This window comes from Herpailurus yagouaroundi, unplaced genomic scaffold (assembly GCF_014898765.1).
Source record: "Herpailurus yagouaroundi ecotype Mexico unplaced genomic scaffold, PumYag 250, whole genome shotgun sequence".
In the NCBI taxonomy this organism is placed as follows: domain Eukaryota; kingdom Metazoa; phylum Chordata; class Mammalia; order Carnivora; family Felidae; genus Herpailurus; species Herpailurus yagouaroundi.
The window spans coordinates 17246363-17268999 of NW_024412467.1; positions in this window are offsets into that span (position 1 = coordinate 17246363).

Sequence of the window (22637 nt, forward strand, 5' to 3'; positions counted from 1 at the left end):
TTGACCTAGGGTGTAGAGATGTACCCATGTTGAAATCGCCAAAATAATTTCTCGTAACAAATTGAAAACAATTATGCATTAGGGGCTTGCCTCTGTAGCCCATGTAACAGACTCCAATAAGCAAGCTAAAATTGAGGCTCATAAACGTAATAACTTAAATTAGAACAATAGCTTCACTGCATCCCTAGGGTGCCACGCCAAACTTTAGTTCCAGGAATATTATTTCCAAAGTGGAAGAGTCCAGCCAAACCTCCCTCTGAATTTAATTTTGTTACTTCACTAAAATTATGTGGTCACATTTTTGTTGCATCTGGGGAAGTCAGTTTTATAAGATCGGAGCAGACCTGCAGGAGGCAAGAATTATCTTATGCTTCCAACCGTTAAGAATCCAACCAGAAGGGGAGAGGTATAGCAGTTGTTACGACTAATGAATGCGTGGGCTTTGAAATCAGATGACTCAGCAGTTCAACTTGCTGAATTGGAGACTTCGGACCTGTAACATAGCCTTGATAAGCCTTAGTTTATTTCAATGTCAAATGGGATACCATAATAATGCTGTACAAGATTATGTGAGAAACCAGTAAGAACTTACATTTAGGGGAGCCTCGGTGGTTCAGTCAGTTAAGCAGCCAACTCTTGGTTTTGGCTCAGGTCATGATCTCACAGTTCGTGATTTCGAGCCCACATGGGGATCTGCACTGACAGTGCACAGCCTGCTTGGGATTCTGCCTCTCTGCCCCTTTCCCACTGTTCTCTCTCTCTCTCTCTCTCTCAAAGTAAATAAACTTAATAAAAAAGAACTTACATTTAAATTTTCAGGTGCTTGACCCCTAGGTACTGGATATATATTGCGCTTCATTAGTTTTTCTTTAAAACTAACACTCGAAGAGTTATAGCTTCTCCTTAAAGAATCCTTGATGGCAAATGGCAGTGAAGACTTCCATCTTATTGCATCGTTAAAATGTTGTAGAATTTTATGATGTGACAAAATGTTAGATGCTGTCTAGCATAATTGTACAGCCAGTGTGAAATCCATATCTATTCTCATTCTGAAAGTCATCAGAGGTAGGAATCTACTGTGGTTGCTATTTTCCCAAATACTTCCTTAAGACCTGTATGTTTTTCTAAGTTGTGCTTTCTAGCAATAGGTAACAAGCTTATATTATCTTGGATATGAGAGTTTTCCAAAAGGTGTGAAGTTTGCTATTGGCGTTTCTGGGAAGCTTTTTTTTTTTCCTCCATGTCAAAAAATATTTTTGTCTATATGTTTGTTTTACTTCATCAAGTAATATGCTTTCCAAGCATAGCAGCATGTTATGCACATTCTTCTAAGGATATTCTACTCTTTAAATCTCTTTTCAGATGCACAAACTATCTTCTTTGAGTAGTACAGTGTACTTCCATTATTATTATTATCCAGATAGGGTTTTTTTTAGTAGTTATGCTGGATTAAACTGAGTTTACTAACCAACGAATAATTTTTAATATCGCGCCACGCCTGCCCTATACCATGCTTGACTGCATGCTTGATGCAATTTAAAAATCCAGAATAGGGGCATCTGGGTGGCTCAGTCAGTTAAGCATCCAAATGTGATTTCAGCTCAGGTCATGATCTCACAGTTCATGTGTTTGAGCCCTGCATTGGGCTCTGCACTGGCAGTGTGGAGCCTGTTTGGGATTCTCTCTCTCTCTCTCTCTCTCTCTCTCTCTCTTTCTCTGTCTCTTTCGCCCCCTCCCCGCTTGCACACACGCTCTCTCTCTCAAAGTAAATTTAAAAAAAGAAAAGGAGGAAAAAAGTCCAAAATGAAACACAGAACTTCACATATATCTCAATTACATTGCATTTTATTTTTTATGATTTTTCTTGCCTATGACAATTTTGGATTTGTATTCTATCATCCATTGTTTAAGTCTTTTTTTTCATCTGTGAATTCAATATTCATAATCTGGAAGGGTCAGTTGTAAACATGATTGTGGCTCTTTAACTTCATAGTCTTGGTAGAAAGGTCCAACAGACACAGGTCATTGCCAGGTTTGGTCATGGTCATGGGTGACAGCCAAGTACTACTACCAAGGAACAGTTCCCAAGCATCAGAAACAGATTAACAGTCAATAATATGTTGACCCTCAGTTGAAACTTGCATAAGAATCAGTCAGACTGACAAAATCCAGGGAATATAAGCCAATGAAGAGTAGATTAAAGTGTACCCAGGGATCAAGTAACTGTATTTTTCAATCTTTTTTTTAAAAAAAAATTTTTGATGTTTATTTTTGAGAGAGAGGTAGACAGACAGAGGGTGAGCCTGGGAGGGACAGACAGAGAGGGAGACAGAATCTGAAGCAGGCTCCAGGCTCCGAGCTGTCAGCACAGAGCCCGATGCGGGGCTCAAACCCACAAACCATGAGATCATGACCTGAGCTGAAGTCGGATGCTCAATTGACTGAGCCACCCAGGCGCCCCTGAGTTTTTCAGTCTTGAACTTACAAATTAGGGAAGTGATAGAAGAAAACGTAATCTGTGTCACTGCTGAAGGGAAGTATAATAACCAAATCTATTTAGTTCCTTTGAATCCTGAGACTTCCTTGGTGGGATCCAGTACTTTCAGAAGACAGCTACTAACTGCAATAGTAGAAGTACAAACAAGAACAGACAGAACTTTTGACACAATCATCAAAACTTTGATGAATAATTTGACAGAACAGAGCTCCTAAAACTTACTGATTATTCATTCACACATTGTTATTTCCATTCAGTTTACAAACTACCTACAAAACTCCCAGAGTGTCTATTAAACATTCCATATTCCAGAAAAGAAACATCTAGCATGCAAAGCAAACTACTCTTACTTACTAACACTTTCTCAAGTTTATATACCTAGGTAGACATATTGTATATACTAAGTGCTAGTTCCTAATACACTCCTCAAAAATTCATTGAAAATTCGAGTTTCCATTCTGACAAGTAAAGAACCTTGGGGCGCCTGGGTGGCTCAGTCGTTTGAGCATCCGACTTCGGCTCAGGTCATGATTTCACGGTCCATGAGTTCAAGCCCTGCGTCGGGCTCTGTGCTGACAGCTCAGAGCCTGGAGCCTCCTTCAGATTCTGTGTCTCCCTCTCTCTCTGCCCCTCCCCTGTTCATGCTCTGTATCTCTCTGTCTCAAAAATAAATAAACATTAAAAAAAAAAAAGAACCCAGGAGTTGTCACTCAAATTTTCAAAATAATCAAAAACTGAACAAATTGAAAATCGACCATTCTTTTTAGATTCATAAGAAAATTGAGGTCACAGAGTAAACGCCTCTCCCCCAAACTGGGGGAATGAATACAGAGAATCACAACTTAGTGGGAACATTTAGATGGTAATTGAGGAATTGATGCTTGGGTGGATGTGGCCTAGCTTGAGAGTTAGAAAAATATAGGGCCTCAGTCTTTGGTGGAGGAAGGCAGGTACTTAACACTTTCATGAGTCTTATCTCCATGAGTTCCATCAGATCCCAAAACAAAAACAAATAAACAAATAAACGAAAACCCCAAAAGAGTCTTTTTGGGATTCCAGCAGAAGAAGGGGAAAAATAACCATTTTAAAGTACACCCAAAGGAAAAGTATTCATCACATCAATAAGTTAAAGAAGAAGAATCACACGATCATACCAAAAGATGCAGGAAAAAGTATTTGACAAAATCCAATACCCACTCATGATAATATCCTCAGCAAACTAGGAATACACAGGACTTTCCCACTTGATAAAACACATCTACAAAAACACGTACAGATAGTGTTCTAACCATACTTAATGGTTAGAAACTAGAAGCTTTACCCCTAAGATCAGGAATAAGACAAGGATGTTGCCTCTCATCACTCTTATTCTTTTTTTTTTTTTAATGTTTATTTATTTTTGAGAGAGAGAGAGACAGACTGCAAGCAGGGGAGGAGCAGAGAGAGAGAGGCACAGAATCCGAAGCAGGCTGCAGGCTTTGAGCTGTCAGCACAAAGCCTGACCCAGGGCTTGAACCCATGAACTGTGAGATCATGACCAGAGCCGAGGTTGGATGCCCCACTGACTGAGCCACCCAGGCACCCCAGCTCATCACTCCTATTCAATGCTGCATGAGAAGTTCTAGCTAATGTAGTAACACAAGAAAACAAAATGAAGGAAGTACAGATTGGGGAAAAAAGATATTAAACAGTCTATGTTTACAGATGACATGATTTTCTATGTAGAAAATTTCAAAGATTCAAGAAAAAGCCCTCTTGAAATCAATAAGCAATTTTAGCAAGATATGCATCATGCAAGGTTAGGATAAAAAGTCAGTCAATGTGGGGCGCGCCTGGGTGGTTCAGTTGGTTAAGCATCTACTTCTTGATTTTGGCTCAGGTCATGATCTCATGGTCTGTGGAATAAAGCCCAGTGTCAGGCTCTTTGCCAAAAGCACAGAGCCTGCTTAGGATTCTCTCTCTTCCTCATTGTCTGCTCCTCCCTTGTTTGCAAGCGTGTGTGCAAATGTGCACATTCTCTCTCCAAATAAATAAATAATCTTTTAAAAAAAACAGTCAATTTCTCGATACCAACAATGAACAGTTGGGAAATTTGAAATTAAAAGTACAATATCATTTACTTTAGCACCAGAAAAATTAAATAATTAATTCTGATGCAAAAAATCAATGAGGATTTCAACAACTGCATAAAAATATTTTATGTTCATAGATAAGAAGATCCAATATTAGAGTATCAGTTCCTCACAACTTGATCTGTAGACTGAATGCAATCCCAACAAAATTCCAGCTAGTTATTTTGGAGGTATGAGCAACTCATTCTAAAGTTTATATGGAAAGTGAAAACATTACGAATAGCCAACACAAGTTTTGAAGGTGAAATCAGAGGACTGACATTACCTGTCTTTAAAATGCACTTAAGGTTACAGTAATAAGACAAACATACAAATAAAGCAAAACAAACTACAAAAACAGACAAATAAATGAATGGAACAGAGTAGAAACCCAGAAAGAAGCCCCCAAAAATATAGTCAAAGGATCTTTGATAAAAGAGTAAAGCTAATTCAATGGAGAAAGGGCAATCTTTTCAACAAATGGTGCTGGAACCACTGGACATCTACGTACAAAAAAAAATGATAATGTAGACACAGATTTTACATCCTTCAAAAAAAATTAACTCAAAATGGATCGTATACCTAAATCTAATGTGTAATACTAAAATTTCTGGAAGGTAATATAGGGCAAAACCGAGGTGACCTTGGAATAGTTGATGAATTTTTTAAATTTATTTTATTAAGAGGTGAAGTGTTGGTGAAATTTTAGATGCAACACCAAAATCATGACCTATGAGAGAAAAGTTGGTAAGTTGGACTTCATTAAAATGAAAACTTTCTGCTCTGCCAATATCACTGTTAGGAGAATGAAAACATAATACAAAGAATGGGAGAAATATTGGCGAAACCCACATTTGACAAAGGCCTTGTATCCAAAATAGATAAGGAATTCTGAAAACTCAACAACAAGAGGACACAAAATCCAATTTAAAAATGAGCAAAAGAGGGGCGCCTGGGTGGCTCAGTCGGTTAAGCGTCCAACTTCAGCTCAGGTCGTGATCTCGTTGTCCATGGGTTCAAGCCCCACGTCGGGCTCTGTGCTGACAGCTCAGAGCCTGGAGCTTGCCTTGGATTCTGTGTCTTTCTCTCTCTGACCCTCCCCCATTCATGTTCTGTCTCTCTCTCTCTCAAAAATAAATAAAGGTTAAAAATAAATAAATAAATAAATAAATAAATAAATAAATAATAAAAATGAGCAAAAGATTTGAATGGATGTCTCACCAAAGATAAAGAGATTACCAATAAGCATCTGAAAAGATGCTCCAAATTGTGTGTCATTCAGAATGATGACATGCCACTGCATATCTATTAGAAAGGCTAAAAGTCCAAAACACAGAGAATAAAAAACTGCTACCAAAGATGCAAAATAACAAGAACGCCCATTTATTGCTGAAAAAGATGCAAAATAGCATAGAAACTTTGAGGACAGTTTGCTTCTTTCCTTACAAAATGTTACAAAGGTAAACATTGCCTTAGAGTACAATTCAGCAATGGCGCTGTTAGTTAATTACCCAAATGAGTTGAACACTTACGTCCATACAAAACCTACACGTGAATGTTTATAGAAGCTTTATGCTTAATTGCCAAAAATTGGAAGCCACCATGCTGGCTTTCGACCTTTCAATAGGTTAGTGGATAAACCTAACTATGGTACGTTCTTACACTGGAATATTATTCTGTACTGAAGGGGAATGAGCCATAAAGCCACATAAAGACATAGAAGAAAATTACATGCATATGGCTAAGTGAAAGAAGCTAGTTTGGAAAGGCTGTGTAGTGTGTGATGCCACCTATATGATATTTTTGCAAAAGGCAAAATTATGGAAATCAGGAAAGAATCAGTCATTGTAGGACTCCCCAGGAGGGAGGAAGGCGGGAATAAATAGTTGGAGCACAGGATTTTTAGAGCCCTGAGACTATTCTGTATGATACTGTAATGGTGGATAGATGACATTGTGCATTTTCAAAACCTATAGAACTATACAAAGAATCTGCCCTAATGTGATCTAGGGACTATAGTTAATAACAATATAATCCATCTTAGTTCATCAGTTGTATCAAATAGACCACACGAATGTAAAATGCTAACAAAAATAGGGGAAGTGGTGCAGGGGAGCAGGGGTGTACAGGAATTCTTCTGTACCATCTGCACAGGTTTCTTTTGAAATCTAAAACTTTTCTAAAAAATAAAATCTATTCTCCAGCCATGGTGTAGATGCAACCCATACAACTCACATGTGTGCCAGGTGGTTAAGAAAGCAGTCTTGGGTTCGAATACAGTTTTGCCCATCACTAGCTGTGTGGCTTTTAGCATGTTGCTTAATATTTCTGAGAGTGCTTCCTTGTTGGCAGACTGAGAATAACACTATCTTTAGTATAGGGTTACTGGTATTGTTATTGTTAAATAAAACATGTGCATTGTCAGTGACTAGCATATGATAAGTGTATAATAAATAGTAGCTACTATTTCGATCCTGCAGGACTTTAGATATTTCAAAGATAGAACAGTAAAGCTCAGGGGTGCCTGGGTGGCTCAGCTGGTTAAACATCCAACTTTGGTTCAGGTCATGATCTTGCAGTTCGTGGGCTCGAGCCCTGCCTCAAGCTCTGTGCTGACAGCTCAGAGCCCGGACCTTGCTTTGGATTCTGTGTCTCCCTCTCTCTCTGCCCCTGCCCCTCTCACATTCTGTCTCTCAAAAATAAATAAACATTAAAAATTTAAAACAAAGAACAGTAAAGCTCAGAGATATGAAATTATTTGTGAAGATAATAAAGTAATGTCATTTTGCAATAGGAATTTGTGGGAATGAAGGAAAAAGAAAAAAAAAATCACGTTTTCTTCCTCCAACTAAGACTGATTTTAAAAAGTGGTGATTTAAAAAGCAGACAGAAGAATTTTCTCTCTGTTGTTTCCTGTGTTCTTTTCTCATCTTACCCGCCACAGTAACAGTTAAGGAAAGAAAGGATGACAGAAGTGACTCAGCCAAGAGACCCTTTACAGTACGCTTATGGGATTGTTTCACACTTTCCCAGCTCAGGAAAAGATCTCAAGTTGCTTCATTTCCACTGTACTCATTCGGGGAGGTGTGGGGAGACTTTCGTTCCTGCACCTACCAGGTGTTCTAAGGCTCTACCTTGCACTTTACAGAATTATATGTATCTAGAGACATAGAAAGTATTGTTTTATGGGGTAATTTAAAATAATGGGCTTGACATCTATTTTATGGAATACATGTCGATCACTAAGCCATTCTATAAACTATGCCTAGTCTGAATAGAGATGGGTCTTGGAAAACTGATTCCTTTATCATCTTAACTACCATCCCACAATGTGAATAAATAATAGAGATTATTTTACATCAAAATTCATCCAAGTTCATGGACAAAAATGTCACTAGTTACTTATCTCTATGACTATAGTTGTAGGTAAACTAGAAGACTTTGTAATGGCTAAGATTCCCCTGGCCAATGTGCCTGGTTCTTCTCATCTTTCTGTTCTCTGCTGAAACATAATATCCTAGAGAGTATCTAGTAAAATTCAACCTCCCTTTCTCCACTCCTGAATACCAGTCAGATAGTTTCTATCACTCTCCTTTACCACTTTCCATCATTTATACTTAAGAAAATTTACACATATATTTATTTATTCATTTTGTTCTTTGTTATCGCTTTCTTTTCTCTTCATGGAAGTATTAAAGTCATTGATTTGTAAGTCATATTTCTCTTAGCATAATTTATTGTTATTGCCTTCCTACATTAAATTTTAAACTCTCTGAGAAAAAGGACCATGTTTATTTTATTCACCCAAATAGCCATAGTTCTTTCCATGTTACCTGATGTGGAATAGCATTCGAAAAATATCTGCTTATTGATTAATTTAAGGAAGAAGTGAACTTGCAGTGGAGTCAGTCCTGTGTTCTCCGTATTAAAGAACATACACATCTCTCAGCTTAGGGCTCAAACAACTCGAATTATTAACTTCCCATTTATTCTAAGAAGCTGGTATAGTCATTTCCTCTGTCTTCAGTTTGTCTGACCATTTTTTTTTTCCAATTCACAAGTTACCATTGGCAGTGAAGATCAAAGTAAAGTAATCTTCCCACACCCATTGGAGAAAACAAAACTTGGATATAAATATAAACTCAGAACAACATTGACCATTTAGTGTATCCTTTTCCTTGGATATTTCACTAATCAAATCTAGGATAAAATGAAGCTAAGATTATTTACCTATTAGGATCCATTTAGCCAACAGATATGGTGGCACAGATAAGTTAGTAGAATAAAATATAATACATTTTGATGTAAAGGTTAGAGTGGTTGATATATGAATGTGACAAGACACTATTATTGGAAATTGAGTTTCTTAAAATTAAAACAAAAAGGTTTGGGATATTAGTAATATTTGTAGTCAATAGTAAACAGATAAAAGTTTCATAATGACATATTAGTCAAGAATTTTCTTTTTCTAAATGACCGATGCATCATGTACTAAAAAAAGTAGTGTGTTATGATAAACTGTTGCAGGATCGTTTTATCTGAAATCATTTGCTATTATTTAATATAGAAACCCCTCTGATACTATAAGGGAAATCTGACAAAGGTGGAGAGTTTTGAAAGATTATTTTTAATATTTGGCATAATAGTCTGTAATGGTTCCTATGGCTCTGATAACTCAACAATTGAATAAAAAAGCAAAAGTAAAGTTGAATCCCGTCATTGTGCCTTAATAACAATTAACATTTATGGAGTGCTTTTTACCTGTGATTTCATTTGATCCTGGGTTTATCTTTGGAAATTGTCCCAGTTGTTCTTCAGGTCAATGAAATACCACGGTTATTATTTTGGATGAACATATCCTAATTTTTATTAAAATAAAAACTCCTGCGATATTTTGGCTTTAGCATTCCACCAGGAAATGAGTCTGTGGAAAGGAAGGGCATGGAGAATGAATGTCAGAAGCAGTTGTGATCAGTATAAAACTCTGAGCGCGACTCAAAGCTAGAAATCAGTGTGTTCTTCTCATGGATATTAAGGAAATAGGAGTAAATAGATTGACAGTAACAGCATGGAATGAATTGGGAGAAAGACAAAAAAAAAATCACTGATAACTAGTATTATAATAATAAACATTTCTATATAGCATATTAAAGGTTTAAATTTACTACCATTAGAGCCAATATTTACTACCACTGGATCCAATTTCAGGAATAAGACAACTGAAGTGTTTTGTCAAACCCTTTGCTAATAGAAATTAAAAAAGACCAATAAAATATTTGGTCTCTCCTTCTAGTTCTTCTAGAACTTCTCCCCTAGTTCCTTTCCTCTAAATATAACCACATACTCTAGAAATAATTCAGCAGGTGATCTTAACAGGACTCTAGAAGGTAGGAAGAAGGTGGACTGGCTAGGGATCTCAGGACTTGAGAAAAGACACCAAACTGACTTCCTGTATTTTCTCTTTGTCCCCCAAACTTGACATGCTGGATTGAAGAGAGGCCTAGAAGATGAAACCGGAAAAAGGCATAGAGAACAAGCAAACAACCAAAGCCTGATCTTTCTGGTTAAAGTGCTGGGAAAGAGGCAGCTCAGCAGACACCTAACAATGAGGTCCACCCCTACCCAACACCACTGTGGGAGGGGCCCGTCCAGGAACTCATCCTTAGTCTGCCCTGCAGACACTCAGCAGAAGCATCCATGATGTTCACACCACACCCTGGGCAGTAGTAGACCTGATGGGCCACAGGGTCAGCATCAGCAGAGTGCCTGCCTTGTCCCCAGGCCAGGAGGGACACAATCTACCTTAGCAGCAGTTGAGTAAGGCCCAGTGTTTCCTGAACCTCCCACCCAATGGCACTGGGAAAGGCAGGTGGAATTTGCAAAGATCGGTCAAAAATCTCAACAGAGCCGTAGGAACAAGGCTGACCAGAATAGCTTGGCAAAATCTCTCAAAACTGAATTGCCATTGAAACTACAGTGGGTAAAATAATCTAGGACCTACATGCTAAACCTACATAGAGTTACTGCTAACTAAAAAATATTTAAATAAGATGAAGTATCCTAACATTGTATCCAAAATGTCCAGAATATGTGCAAAAAAAAAAAAAAAAAAAAAAAAGGCTCAGTATACTAAGAATTACAGAAAACACAACTTAATGACAAAAGACAAGAAGACCACAGCCATTATTGAGATGAATATGTTTTTGGAATGATCTGTCACTATTTTAAAGCAGCTGTCATATAGATACCCAACAAATAAATAAAATTCTTTTCAAAAAATAAAAAAAATAGAAACTCTTAAATAAATAGAATTCTTTTTAAAAAATAAAAAAATAGAAACTCTTAAATAAACAGCAGACATTACAAAAAAAACTGAGCCAAATTGAAATTTTATAACTGGAAAGTAGAATAATAGTAATAAAATCTTTCTGGATGGGCTCGAGATTTGAGTGGAGATGACAGTGGCTGGAATCAGTTAAAATTGAGAACAAATCAATAGTTTGTTCAATCTAAACAACAGAAAGACTAGACTAAAAAAATGAATGTTACTAACAATGAAGGGAAGAGAATCTCTAGGAGTCCTGGGACAATAAAAAAAAAGAACTAATATTTGTGTCATCAGGTCCCTGGTAAAAATACCAGGGGCAGAAAAGTATTTAAACAGTGGCTGAAACTTCCCAAATTTAGTGAAAGACAATCCTAAAGATTCAAGAAACTGAGTGTACCTCCAAATAGGATAAATATGATAAAAAAAAAAAACTCATACCAAGATTCAACATAATTAAACTTTATTCAAACTGAAAACTAAATAGCCAGATAGAAATGGCGCATTGCTTACAGAGAAACATCTGTTCAAAAAAACAGTGAATTTCTCATCTGAAACTACAAAGGCCAGAAGGAAGTGTCAAAATATCGTTCAAGTGGTGAAAGAAAAGAATTGTCAACCCCAAATCCAACATCCAGTGAAACTGCTTCAGAAATGCAGAAAATTGAAGACCTTCTCAGATGAAAGGAAACGAATGGAATTTGTCACCAGATCAGCACTTAATGAATAGCTAGAAAAAGCTCTCAAAACAGACAGTGATAACAGAAGACTGAAGCCTTCATAAAGGAAGGAACACCAGAATGAGTAAAAATAAAAGTAGGGGTACATGGGTGGCTCAGTCGGTTAAGCATCCAACTTCGGCTCAGGTCATGATCTTGTGGTTTGTGAGTTTGAGCCCCACACTGGGTTCTATGCTGACAGCTTAGTGCCTGGAGTTTGCTTCAGATTCTGTGTCTCCCTCTCTCTCTGCCTCTCCCCCGCTCCTGCTCTTGTCTCACTCTCTCTCTCTCAAAAATAAATAAACATTAAAAATTTTTAAAAAGTAAGGGTAAACATAATAGACTAATCATCACCTCATGAGTTTCTTAAAACATAGTTTATGTTGGAAAGAAAAAAATTAACTCCATGGGATGCTCACTGTATGTCAAGGAAATACTTAGGATGATAATATGTAGAAAGTGGCAAGGGCAAGGACAAAGGGTCATCAACGGTTTTCTACATTTTCTTCAAAGTGGTAAGACTTTGACACTAGTAGTCTAAATGATATATGTATATTGTGATATCTAAAGCAAGCAGCTGTGTTTGGTGAGAAAGCTATACAAAGAGATATACTCAAGCCATTACGTCAAAATAAAAATGAAAGCCAAAAAAATTCAAGTTATATAGAAGAAGACAAGAAAAAAGTAATGAAGAAAGAACAGGCAGAAAAAAAGGCTAAAAAAAGACTTTAGCTCTATAATACAATTGCTTTAGATATGTATGATATAAATACACCAGTTCAAAGACATGGATTGGCTGAGTGAATTAAAAAGGAAAAACAAAAAATCATGACCTCTTTGCTGTGTAAAGGAAACTCACTTCAAACCTAACACTATAGGTAGATTGAAAGCAAAAGGATGGAAGAAAAATACCATACAAGTATTAGTTTTAAGAAATGATGGGACTGGGGCGCCTGGGTGGCGCAGTCGGTTAAGCGTCCGACTTCAGCCAGGTATCGATCTCGCGGTCCGTGAGTTCGAGCTCCGCATCAGGCTCTGGGCTGATGGCTCAGAGCCTGGAGCCTGTTTCCGATTCTGTGTGTCTCCCTCTCTCTCTGCTCCTCCCCCGTTCATGCTCTGTCTCTCTCTGTCCCAAAAATAAATAAACGTTGAAAAAAAATTAAAAAAAAAAAAAGAAATGATGGGATTGGCTATATTAATATCGGATAAAGCAGATTTCAGAGCAAAGAAAACAAATAGGGACAAATTGGGACATTGCATATTCATAAAATAATCAATGCACCATGAAGATAATGGTGGTCCTATATGTATTTGCATCAGATGCAACAGATCTTCAAATTACGTGATGCAAAAATTGATAGAATTGGAAGGACAAATTAGATAAAGCCAAAATTATGGCTGGGGACCTCAGCGTCTTACTTTGAGCAGCTGATAGAACTACTAGTCAGATATTATCAAGGACAGAAGAACTGAAAAACACCCCCCACCGAGAGAATCAAACTGACATTTATGAAACACAGGATTTGACAAAACCAGAATACATGTTCTTTTCAAGTGTCCATGGAACACTCGGCAATATAGACCACACCCTGGGTCATCAAAGAAGCCTTAACAAACGTAAAGGGATTAAAGTCACACAGAGGATATCCCTAACCATTGTGGGATCCAATCAGAATCAATAGTAGAAGGACAGTAGGAAACTCTTCTAACACACTGAAATTAAAAAGCATATTACTAAATAATGCATGGGTCAAAAAAAAAGGCTCAAAGAAAATTTTAAAATACATATAACTGTCTCACATTCATTCTTCTACTGCAGAGTGCTGATGCATAGGAGCACTTGTACCCCAATATTTATAGCAGTGCTTTTAACAATAGCCAAAGTATGGAAATAGCCTAAATGTCCATCAACTGATGAATGGATAAAGAAGATGTGGTTTATATATATAATGGAATACTACTTGGCAATGAGAAAGAATGAAATCTGGCCATTTGCAGTAACGTGGATGGAACTGGAGGGTATTAGGCTGAGTGAAATAAGTCAAGCAGAGAAAGACAGATGCCATATAGTTTCACCCATATGTGCATCCTGAGAAACTTAACAGAAGACCATGGGGGAGGGGAAGGGGGAAAAAAGTTACATAGAGGGAGGGAGGCAAACCATTAGAGTTTCTTAAATACTGAGAACAAAGTGAGGGTTGATGGGGGATGGGGAGAAGGGAAAGTGGGTGATGGGCTTTGAGGAGGGCACCTGTTGGGATGAGCCCTGGGTGTTGTATGGAAACCAGTTTGACAATAAATTATATTTTATAAAAAATATATGTATAACTACAGGAAAATTAAAGCATACTGAAATCTGTTGGGGAGGGGGTGCAGCTACAAGGCTGAGAGGGAAATAGACAGCATGAAGTGCTTTCATTAAAAAAGAATGATCTCAAATCAATGACCCAAGTTTCTACTTCAAGAAACAAGAAAAGGAAGGGTAATGCAAAAAGAAAAAGGGTAATAAGAAAATTAGAGCATAAATAAATGAAAATAAAACAGTAAAACAATAACAAATTAATAAAACAAAAGCCTGTTCTTCAAAAACTTGATAAACCTCTAGCAATTGATAAAAATAACTTGATAAAATAATACAAAGAAAGAAGACTCAAATCCCCAATGTCAGAGATTGAACAGGGGATATCATAACAAATCCTGCAGCTGTTAAAAAGGTAATAAGGGAATACCACAAACAAATTTATGCTGAAAAATTGGATAGCTTTGAAGAAATGGACCAATTTCTTGAAAACTCAGTCAAGATGAAAGAGACAACCAGAATAGTTCTAAAACTAATAAAGAAGCTGAATTTGTAATTCAAAATCCCTCAAGGAAGAAATTGACAGGTCCAGATGGTTTCACTGAAGATTTTTAAAAGCAATTTAAAGAAGAATTAATACCAATTTTACACAATCACTTACCTAATATGTAAGAAGAGGGAATACTTCCAAACTCACATTATGAGAGTAATATTACCTGATTCCAAAACTAGAAAGCCAACAAAGCCAGGAAGCAAAAAGGAAGGGAAGGAGGAAGGAAGGAAGGAAGGAAGGAAGGAAGGAAGGAAGGAAGGAAGGAAAGGGAGGGAAGAAGAGAAAGAGGGAGGGAGGGAGGGAAGGAAGGAAGGAGAGAAGGAGGGAGGGAGGGAGGAAGGAAAGAAAAGGAAAGGAACCTCAGTCTGAAACTTACTTGTTATACAAAAATTAACTCAAAATGGATTATAAACTTAAATATAAAACATTAAAATATACAGCTTTTAGTGGGGGAAAAAAGGAAAAGAAACTCTTTGTCCCCTGGGACTGAGCAGAGTTTTTACACTTCATACAAAAGCACAACCTATAAAAAGAGAAATTGATAATTTGGATTCTGTCAAAATTACAAACTTAGCAAAAAAAAAAAAAAAACACAAGAGAGTAAAAAGGCAAATTGTAACATAGTGATCAGGGCACACCTAACTGGAATGGCTCATATACAAAATTGTGGTATCACCAAATGCTGGTAAGTGTGCAGAGAAACTTAGTCACTCTGTGGGGTGGTACAGTCACTCTAAAAAATAGTTCGGCAGTTTTTCTTCAAAACTGGAATCGCGCCCTTGGACTTTTATCCCAGAGAAATAAACATTTTCGCACAGAAACTTGTACGTGGATGTTTCTAGCAGTGTTATATACAACATCCTCACCCCGAAAACCGCCCAGATGTTCTTTAACAAACTGGCACATTCATCTCCGGGGTTACTACTAGTTTGCTTAGTGTAAATTCTTAGGTTATTTATTTGAAAGTTTTACCAATTTTTGTAATTGAGTTTGAAACCAATTGTGCAAATCTCCCCTCTCTCCCCTTCCCACGTGTCTTCTCAAATATTATAAATTCAGTAAAATTGTGTCCCCTGGTCTGCTAATTCAATATCCGACTAGAAACTTATCCAAAGATATCATCAGAAAGCATGGATGGATGGTCACATGGCTGGAGAAATAAGGTATCAGATTCCCATGTGATAAATTAACTTAGAAATTGTATGGGGCGCCTGGGTGGCGCAGTCGGTTAAGCGTCCGACTTCAGCCAGGTCACGATCTCGCGGTCCGTGAGTTCGAGCCCCGCGTCGGGCTCTGGGCTGATGGCTCAGAACCTGGAGCCTGTTTCCGATTCTGTGTCTCCCTCTCTCTCTGCCCCTCCCCCGTTCATGCTCTGTCTCTCTCTGTCCCAAAGGTAAATAAACGTTGAAAAAAAAAATTAAAAAAAAAAAAAAAGAAATTGTAAGTTGCTATTTAAACACACACACACACACACACACACACACACACACACGTTAAATATTGATTCAGAGTCACTCTGCCTGTCTCTGAATCAGTTGATTTTATCAAATCTAAAATTTGGTAAAATCGGTCGTGCAGATGAGTATCAAAAATGTACTCGTTTTGTATTCCAATATCCACTCCTATCCTTGCTTTTTATTTTTTGAAATAGAAAATCGGGCATTCTTTATTAGCATCTTGATATGGTCAAAGCAAAATTCTTCATGAACTTAGTGGGTCTGGTTCAACGGTTCAAGCACACTCAAAATCCTTCTTGTCTCACCAAAACATCATTGTCTACCTCATATTCTCATCATGTTTTTTTTTTTTTTCTTGCTTGCTTCGAGTTAAATCACAGTGGGTGCTAAGTCAAAGGGTATATACGTTACTTAGAAAGGTCCAAATGATGGATTAAAATATTACTCAACGAGACAAGTCTAGCCTTAATTCTGCCACAGTTGAGTTACATGAACTTGGAGAAATGCCACCTCGTTTGATATCCTTTGTGACAGCGAAATGGACCCAGTTAGAGATTTACGGGCTGTTTTCTGGGCCAAGGAGCATTTTGTTCCACGAAAATCTTACAAGAGAGGCCAGAGTGTAAGAGAGTCAGAAACTAGGTGCCACGGAGGCAGTGGACCTGGAGACTCAGACTCCCTTCTCACCCTCCATCTTATGGCTCCTTGCAGCCTACTTTGAAGACCTCTGGATCAGAGGATCTCTAGAAGTCCTTAATAATTTCAAATTGTATTGTGACCCTTTAGAAAAGGGATAAAAAGAAACCTAAATGATTCCGAAGGAAATCCATGGAGTTTGAAAGCTCTAGAGTAGAGCCAGACCACGGTCTTCACTGCTAGAGGAGATGAGAAGATGGAACTGATGGGCAGTGGGCCACCTTGTGCTTGCTCCACTGCGGTCTGGACCCGTCCTTTGCTGGGGCTGCATGACATCAAGCGTGGAGAGGGATTCACATGCTAGCCCAGCCCAGGAGAGCACCTTGAGTTGCACATCATGGCTGGGCAGAAGAAAGACTATACCCAGAGAGAGAAGGCAATTTCCAGGATTTGCCTTCCTCCGTGTCTATGCTCCGTGGAAAATGCCCCCAAGGGGAAGATTACAGAGCTAATAGGAGAAGCAATGGATAGTAAAGAGCCAAAAAACAAACAAACAAAAAGATTGCTACAACCATCACCTAAACATTACCAGATGTGTGGGGCAGAGAGCGGTGGGCAAGCCTGTTCTTCATCAGTCCTACAACCATAATGGTGCTGGCCACAAGAAGACTCCCGAATTGTTCCAAACCAGAAGGCTTTGGGCCGTGTAGGGAACAATGTTGACTAGTAACACCAGCTGGTACTTAAAGCTGGAAATGATTTTGGCAATTTCATTTAATTCAGACTCAAGATGAAAGGAAATTTACTATCTAGCAGATACAACTTTGGCATCAGAAATTTGCTAGTAAAATAGTCGAGGACAAGAGTCACACACACCTGGGTTATTCAGTCCTTTTGAGAGAACATTCCTATTGGACAGGGAAAGCTTATTTCAAAAAAGATGAAAGACAAGATTTACGGGCAGATTCTTATTATTTAAAAGATGAAGGACTAAAGATCAATGACAGCAACATATTTTGGGACAAGAATAGTCATGCCGTTCAACTTTATTGGCAAGAGTAAACACACATTTGACCATATAATTATTTCAAATTCAAAAACTGTCTTCATATATTGGATTTTAAAAGCTGACAATTTTCAAAATGTGTGCGATGGAGTGTTTATAACACTCCATCGGCAAAATCTTTTGCTGTTGATGGTTATCTCACTGTGGAAAATTTTCATTCTCCCTATTGGTATTATGAGGCCAAGGAATTTTGAAAAAAAAATAATTCTGATATAGTTGACACGGCGAAAATTAAAGCATAAGAGTAGAAGACACATGATATTTACATAGATGAATCACGGAAATGATCTCTGACCAACAGCCTTTGTAAAGAACAATGCTGTTCCCATGCCATAGAAATAAGATTCACTTCGTGAGAGATAGTTTTTGTAACTTCTCCAAGTCTTGACCCTGTGAAATTCTCTATTCTGGTTGCCCTTCTGTCAAGATAGTTTTTTGTTTAAAGTTCCAGACAGGAAAAAAAAAAAAAAGGGCTGTGTTTCACTTAGGGTCAGGTTTGGTTCCATCAAACAAATAAACCAAAACAAATAAATAAAGTAAGAAACAAGTTTTTCCCCCTCTCTTATCGAAAGGAGGTCTTCCAGTAGACAGCATAGGGCTGTATGGTGGCACTAAAACTTTTCATCTCTGCCACCTTTAGCACGAAGCTTCCTCTTCATGGTTCGACATGTTCCTTGGGCTCTGGCATCACGTCTTTAACCAAGCCCTCCAGAAGGGGGTGAAGAGTTCGAAGGATGTATCTTGTGACCATTACAGATGCTTTCGGAGTTGTACACAATGCATCGTCTTACATGTCATTGGCCAAAATGTAATGACATGAGCACATCGGGTTGCAAGACAGCCTGAAAGATGTCCCTCTTCTCCTGGGAACGGGAAACAATGAGGATTCTCTTACTATAGGGAAAATCAGAAAAAAAGATATCAGTGTAGCAACTAGTAGTCTCAGTGAGAAGGTAATTGAACGGTAGGCTCTATTTTATTTCAGAGATGACACTGATTGTATCATAGATGATCTTTATATATACAGAACCTATTTCCCGGGCCTTCATCAATTCTAGATTTTAGCTAGTCCCTCTTGCTTCCGACAGTCTCTTTATTTTGACATCTTTACCCTCGAGTTCTTTATCCCGATCCATACCTGGGATGGATGGATTAGTAGCTTTAAATCGGGACTGAAATATTTTCTGAGTGCTCCCTTGTAGACAAACATTGGACTTTTCTACAAATGACCTCCTGATCAAGTAAAGTATTCTTTTCTTCCCTGCTTGGAAACCAGCCTTCATTTCCTGCTGCAATAGTTCTCAACCCTGGCTGCACATTCAAATCGCTGAGGGAGGTTTTTTTTTTGTTTTTTTGTTTTTTTTTTCAAATGGAAATGCCTAGGCTTCATCCCAGAATAATTAAAGCAGAATGTCTAAGGAGGGAGCCCAAACACCAGTATTTTTTAAAGCCTCACCCAATGATTTTAATGCATAGTCAGTGCCAAGAACCACTGTTTAAGACATAAGCTCTTTTTTCTTGCCTGGATGTTTGTAGAGGTCTTTTCCTTCTCCTTACTATTTTTTTTTTAAATGAGGTATAAATGACATATAACATTACATTAGGTTCAAGTGTACAACACAATGGCTTGATGCTTGTATGTATTGCAAAACATCTCCAATCACAAAAATAAGTTTAGCTAACATCCCTCACCATACATAGTTATATTTTTTTCTTCTGCTGAGAACTTTTAAGGTTTATGCTCTTAGTGACTTTCAAATATGCAGTACAGTATCCCTAACTATAGTCACTAAGCTGTACATTACTTCCCCAGGATTTATTTTTCTTGCTGGAAGTTTGCACCTTTTGACCCCCTTTGCCCATTTTGCCTACGACACAACCCTTGCCATGTAAGTGAGATCATATGGTATTTGTCTTTCTGTGTCTGGCTTATTTTATTTAGCATAACACCCTCAAGTTTCATCTGTGTTGTCACAAATGGCAAGATTTTGTTCTTTTTCATGGCTGAGTAATATTCACTCACACACACTCATACACTCACACACACACTACATTTTCTTTATCCCTTCATCCACTTATGAGATAGACATTTAGGTCGTTTCCACATCTCAGCTATTGTAAACAATGCTGCAATGAACGTAGGGATGCACATATCTTTTGAGTCAGTGTTTTCATTTTCTTTGGATAAATACCTAGTAGTAGAATTGCTGAGCCATTAAGTGGTTCTATTTTTAATTTTTTTTTTAATTTTTGTAATGTTTATTTATTTCTGAGACAGAGAGAGTCAGAGCATGAGTAGGGGAGGGGCAGAGAGAGAGGGAGATGCACAGACTCTCAAATAGGCTCCAGGCTCCAAGCTGTCAGCACAGAGCCCGACGTGGGGCTCGAACTCACGAACCATCAGATCATGACCTCAGCCCAAGTCGGTCGCTCAACTGACTGAGCCACCCAGGTGCCCCTATTTTTAATTTTTTTAAGGAAATTCCATACTGTTTTCCAAAGCGACTGCCCTAATTTGTGTTCCCACCGACAGTGCAGAAGGGTTCTTTCTCTTCCACATTCTTGCCAATACTTGTTATATCTTGTCTTTTTGCTACTAGCCAATTCTAACAGATGTGAGGGGATTTTCATCGTAGTTTTGATTTGCATTTCCCTGATGATTAGTGATGCTGAGCATCTTTGAATGTACCTCTTGGCCATCTGTCTGTCTTCTTTGGAAAAATGTCTATTGAGATCCCATCCATTTTTAATCAGATTATTTGTTTGCTATTAAGTTGCATAGATTCTTGATATATTTTGGATATTAGCCCTTTCTCATATATATGATTCACAATGATTGTCTCCCATTTGATAAGTTGCTTTTTCACTTTGTGGATGGTTTCCTTTGCTGTGCAGATGCTTTTTAATTTGATGTGATCCCACTTTTTTTGTTTTTCTTTTGTTGGCTTTGCTTTTGGTGTCGTATAAAAAAATAATTGCCAAGACAAATCTCAAGAACTTTACCACCTTTATTTACCTCTAGGATTTTTAAGGCTTTGGGTCTTGTATCCCATTCCATTCCATTCCATTTCATTCCAGGTATTAGAGTCCAAGTCTTTTGAGTGAATTTTTGTGTGTGGTATAAGATAGCAGTCTAGTTATATTCTTTTGTATGTGACTGTCCAGTTTTCCAACATTAATTATTGGAGAAAAATAGTCCTTCCTTCATTGTGTATTCTGGCTCTTTTGTCATAAATTAATTGATCATGGATTTACTTCTGCATTCTCTTTTCTGTTTCATTGATCTATGTGTCAAAACAGTACCATACAGCATGGTACTGTTTCGATGTTTACTTTTGTCACATTTGCTTTTGGGTAATTCTTAATGATTTATTTTGTAAATGTAAGACAAAATGAGTACATTTTTTTATCTTTGTTTTAGTAGCAGTGATTTAGAGAATAAATAAATGAAATTATGTGTGTATCGTTTAAGGTAGCTTTAGAGTTTATTTGCTTATTTGTTGAGGCTAGTAAAGACTTAGAGGTTGTGGTAATAACACAAGCTGATATTAAGTCAAGTGGGCAAAAATCTTGTTCTAATAAGCTTCCATTTTTGTCTAAATTAGTAACAAATTAATAATAAAAAGGTACTTTCCAAATGTAAAGTAAACATTACTGCATTGTTCAAATTCCTTTTGACTATCACATTTATTAATTTGCTGAATGAAAAAAAATTAACTTACTGAATGTTATTACAGAGCCTTTATGCTTTTTTTATTTAAAAACAAACATTTTTTGTTTATTTATTTTTGAGAGACAGAGAGAGAGAGCATGGGCAAGACAGGGCAGAGGGAGACAGAGGGAGACCCAGAATATGAAGCAGGCTCCAGGCTCTGAGCTGTCAGCAGAGAGCCCAACGCGGGGCTCAAACTCACGCCGTGAGATTATGACCTGAGCTGAAGTCAGACGCTCAACTGACTGAACCACCCAGGCACCCAGACTGTGTATATTTTTAAATTGCAGGTTAAATATTTTCTCTTCTTTATCTTTAGTGCAAAAGAAGTTCGAAATCAAATCAGAAACAAATTTGTGGCAGATGCGATTGTTATAAAATTTTAAAAGCAAAATACATAAATGATTCTAATACAAAGAAATTCTTTGTCTCACCTAGATTGATTCCTTAAGAACTTTCTATTCATTCCGTTTTTTGGTTAACTCATACATGTGGGGTTTACTTTTTTTTCTTTGGAGATCAAGAACATTAGATAATTCTTTCAATTTTCTCATGGCCTAAACTGAACCAATATTATAGATAAATTTTGTAAAAAGCCGATGTAATAATACAAAAGAAAATGTAGAAAATTGATTTATTAGTAAATACAATTTAACTAAATTATGTAAAAAACCTTGAAACCTGAAAAATAGGTTGGTTTGTTTGTTTTTTTTTTTTTTTTTTTTTTATTTGATAACGAAGAAGGGATCGCAGGACAGACGAGGAGGATAAAGTTAGCTGGATAGATTTCACAAAAGCCACTCCACCTAAGCTAACATCTGGATTAGATGCTGCATTTTCTGGGTTCCTTTCTTCTGCCTCCTTCTCCCTGATCAGTTTTGTATTAGACCTTTATGTTTTCATTATAACCTGGCGGCAAGAGTTCCCTTAAATAGAAGGAGTGAATGAAGGCAATTTTTTCCATTAGCAATATATTTCCCTTTGGGGTCTCTGGCGCATTATTGTTCTTCTTTTTTAGAAGGAGCAAAACCCCCAAGAAAACTGTCTTCAGTTGTGAAGCATTATTATAGTTCCTATCCGAAAGCCCTGGGTTTTGGTTCCCTCTTATGAAAACATCCTAAAATATTCCCATAAATGAATACAATTCAGAGCAAAACATCTATACACTTTTTTTTGAGCAAGTGCCGTGCTAAAAACACACATTTTTTTTTTTAAAGAACACATTTTTTAAAGAGCACGTTTTCCTGAGTGGTCAATATGGA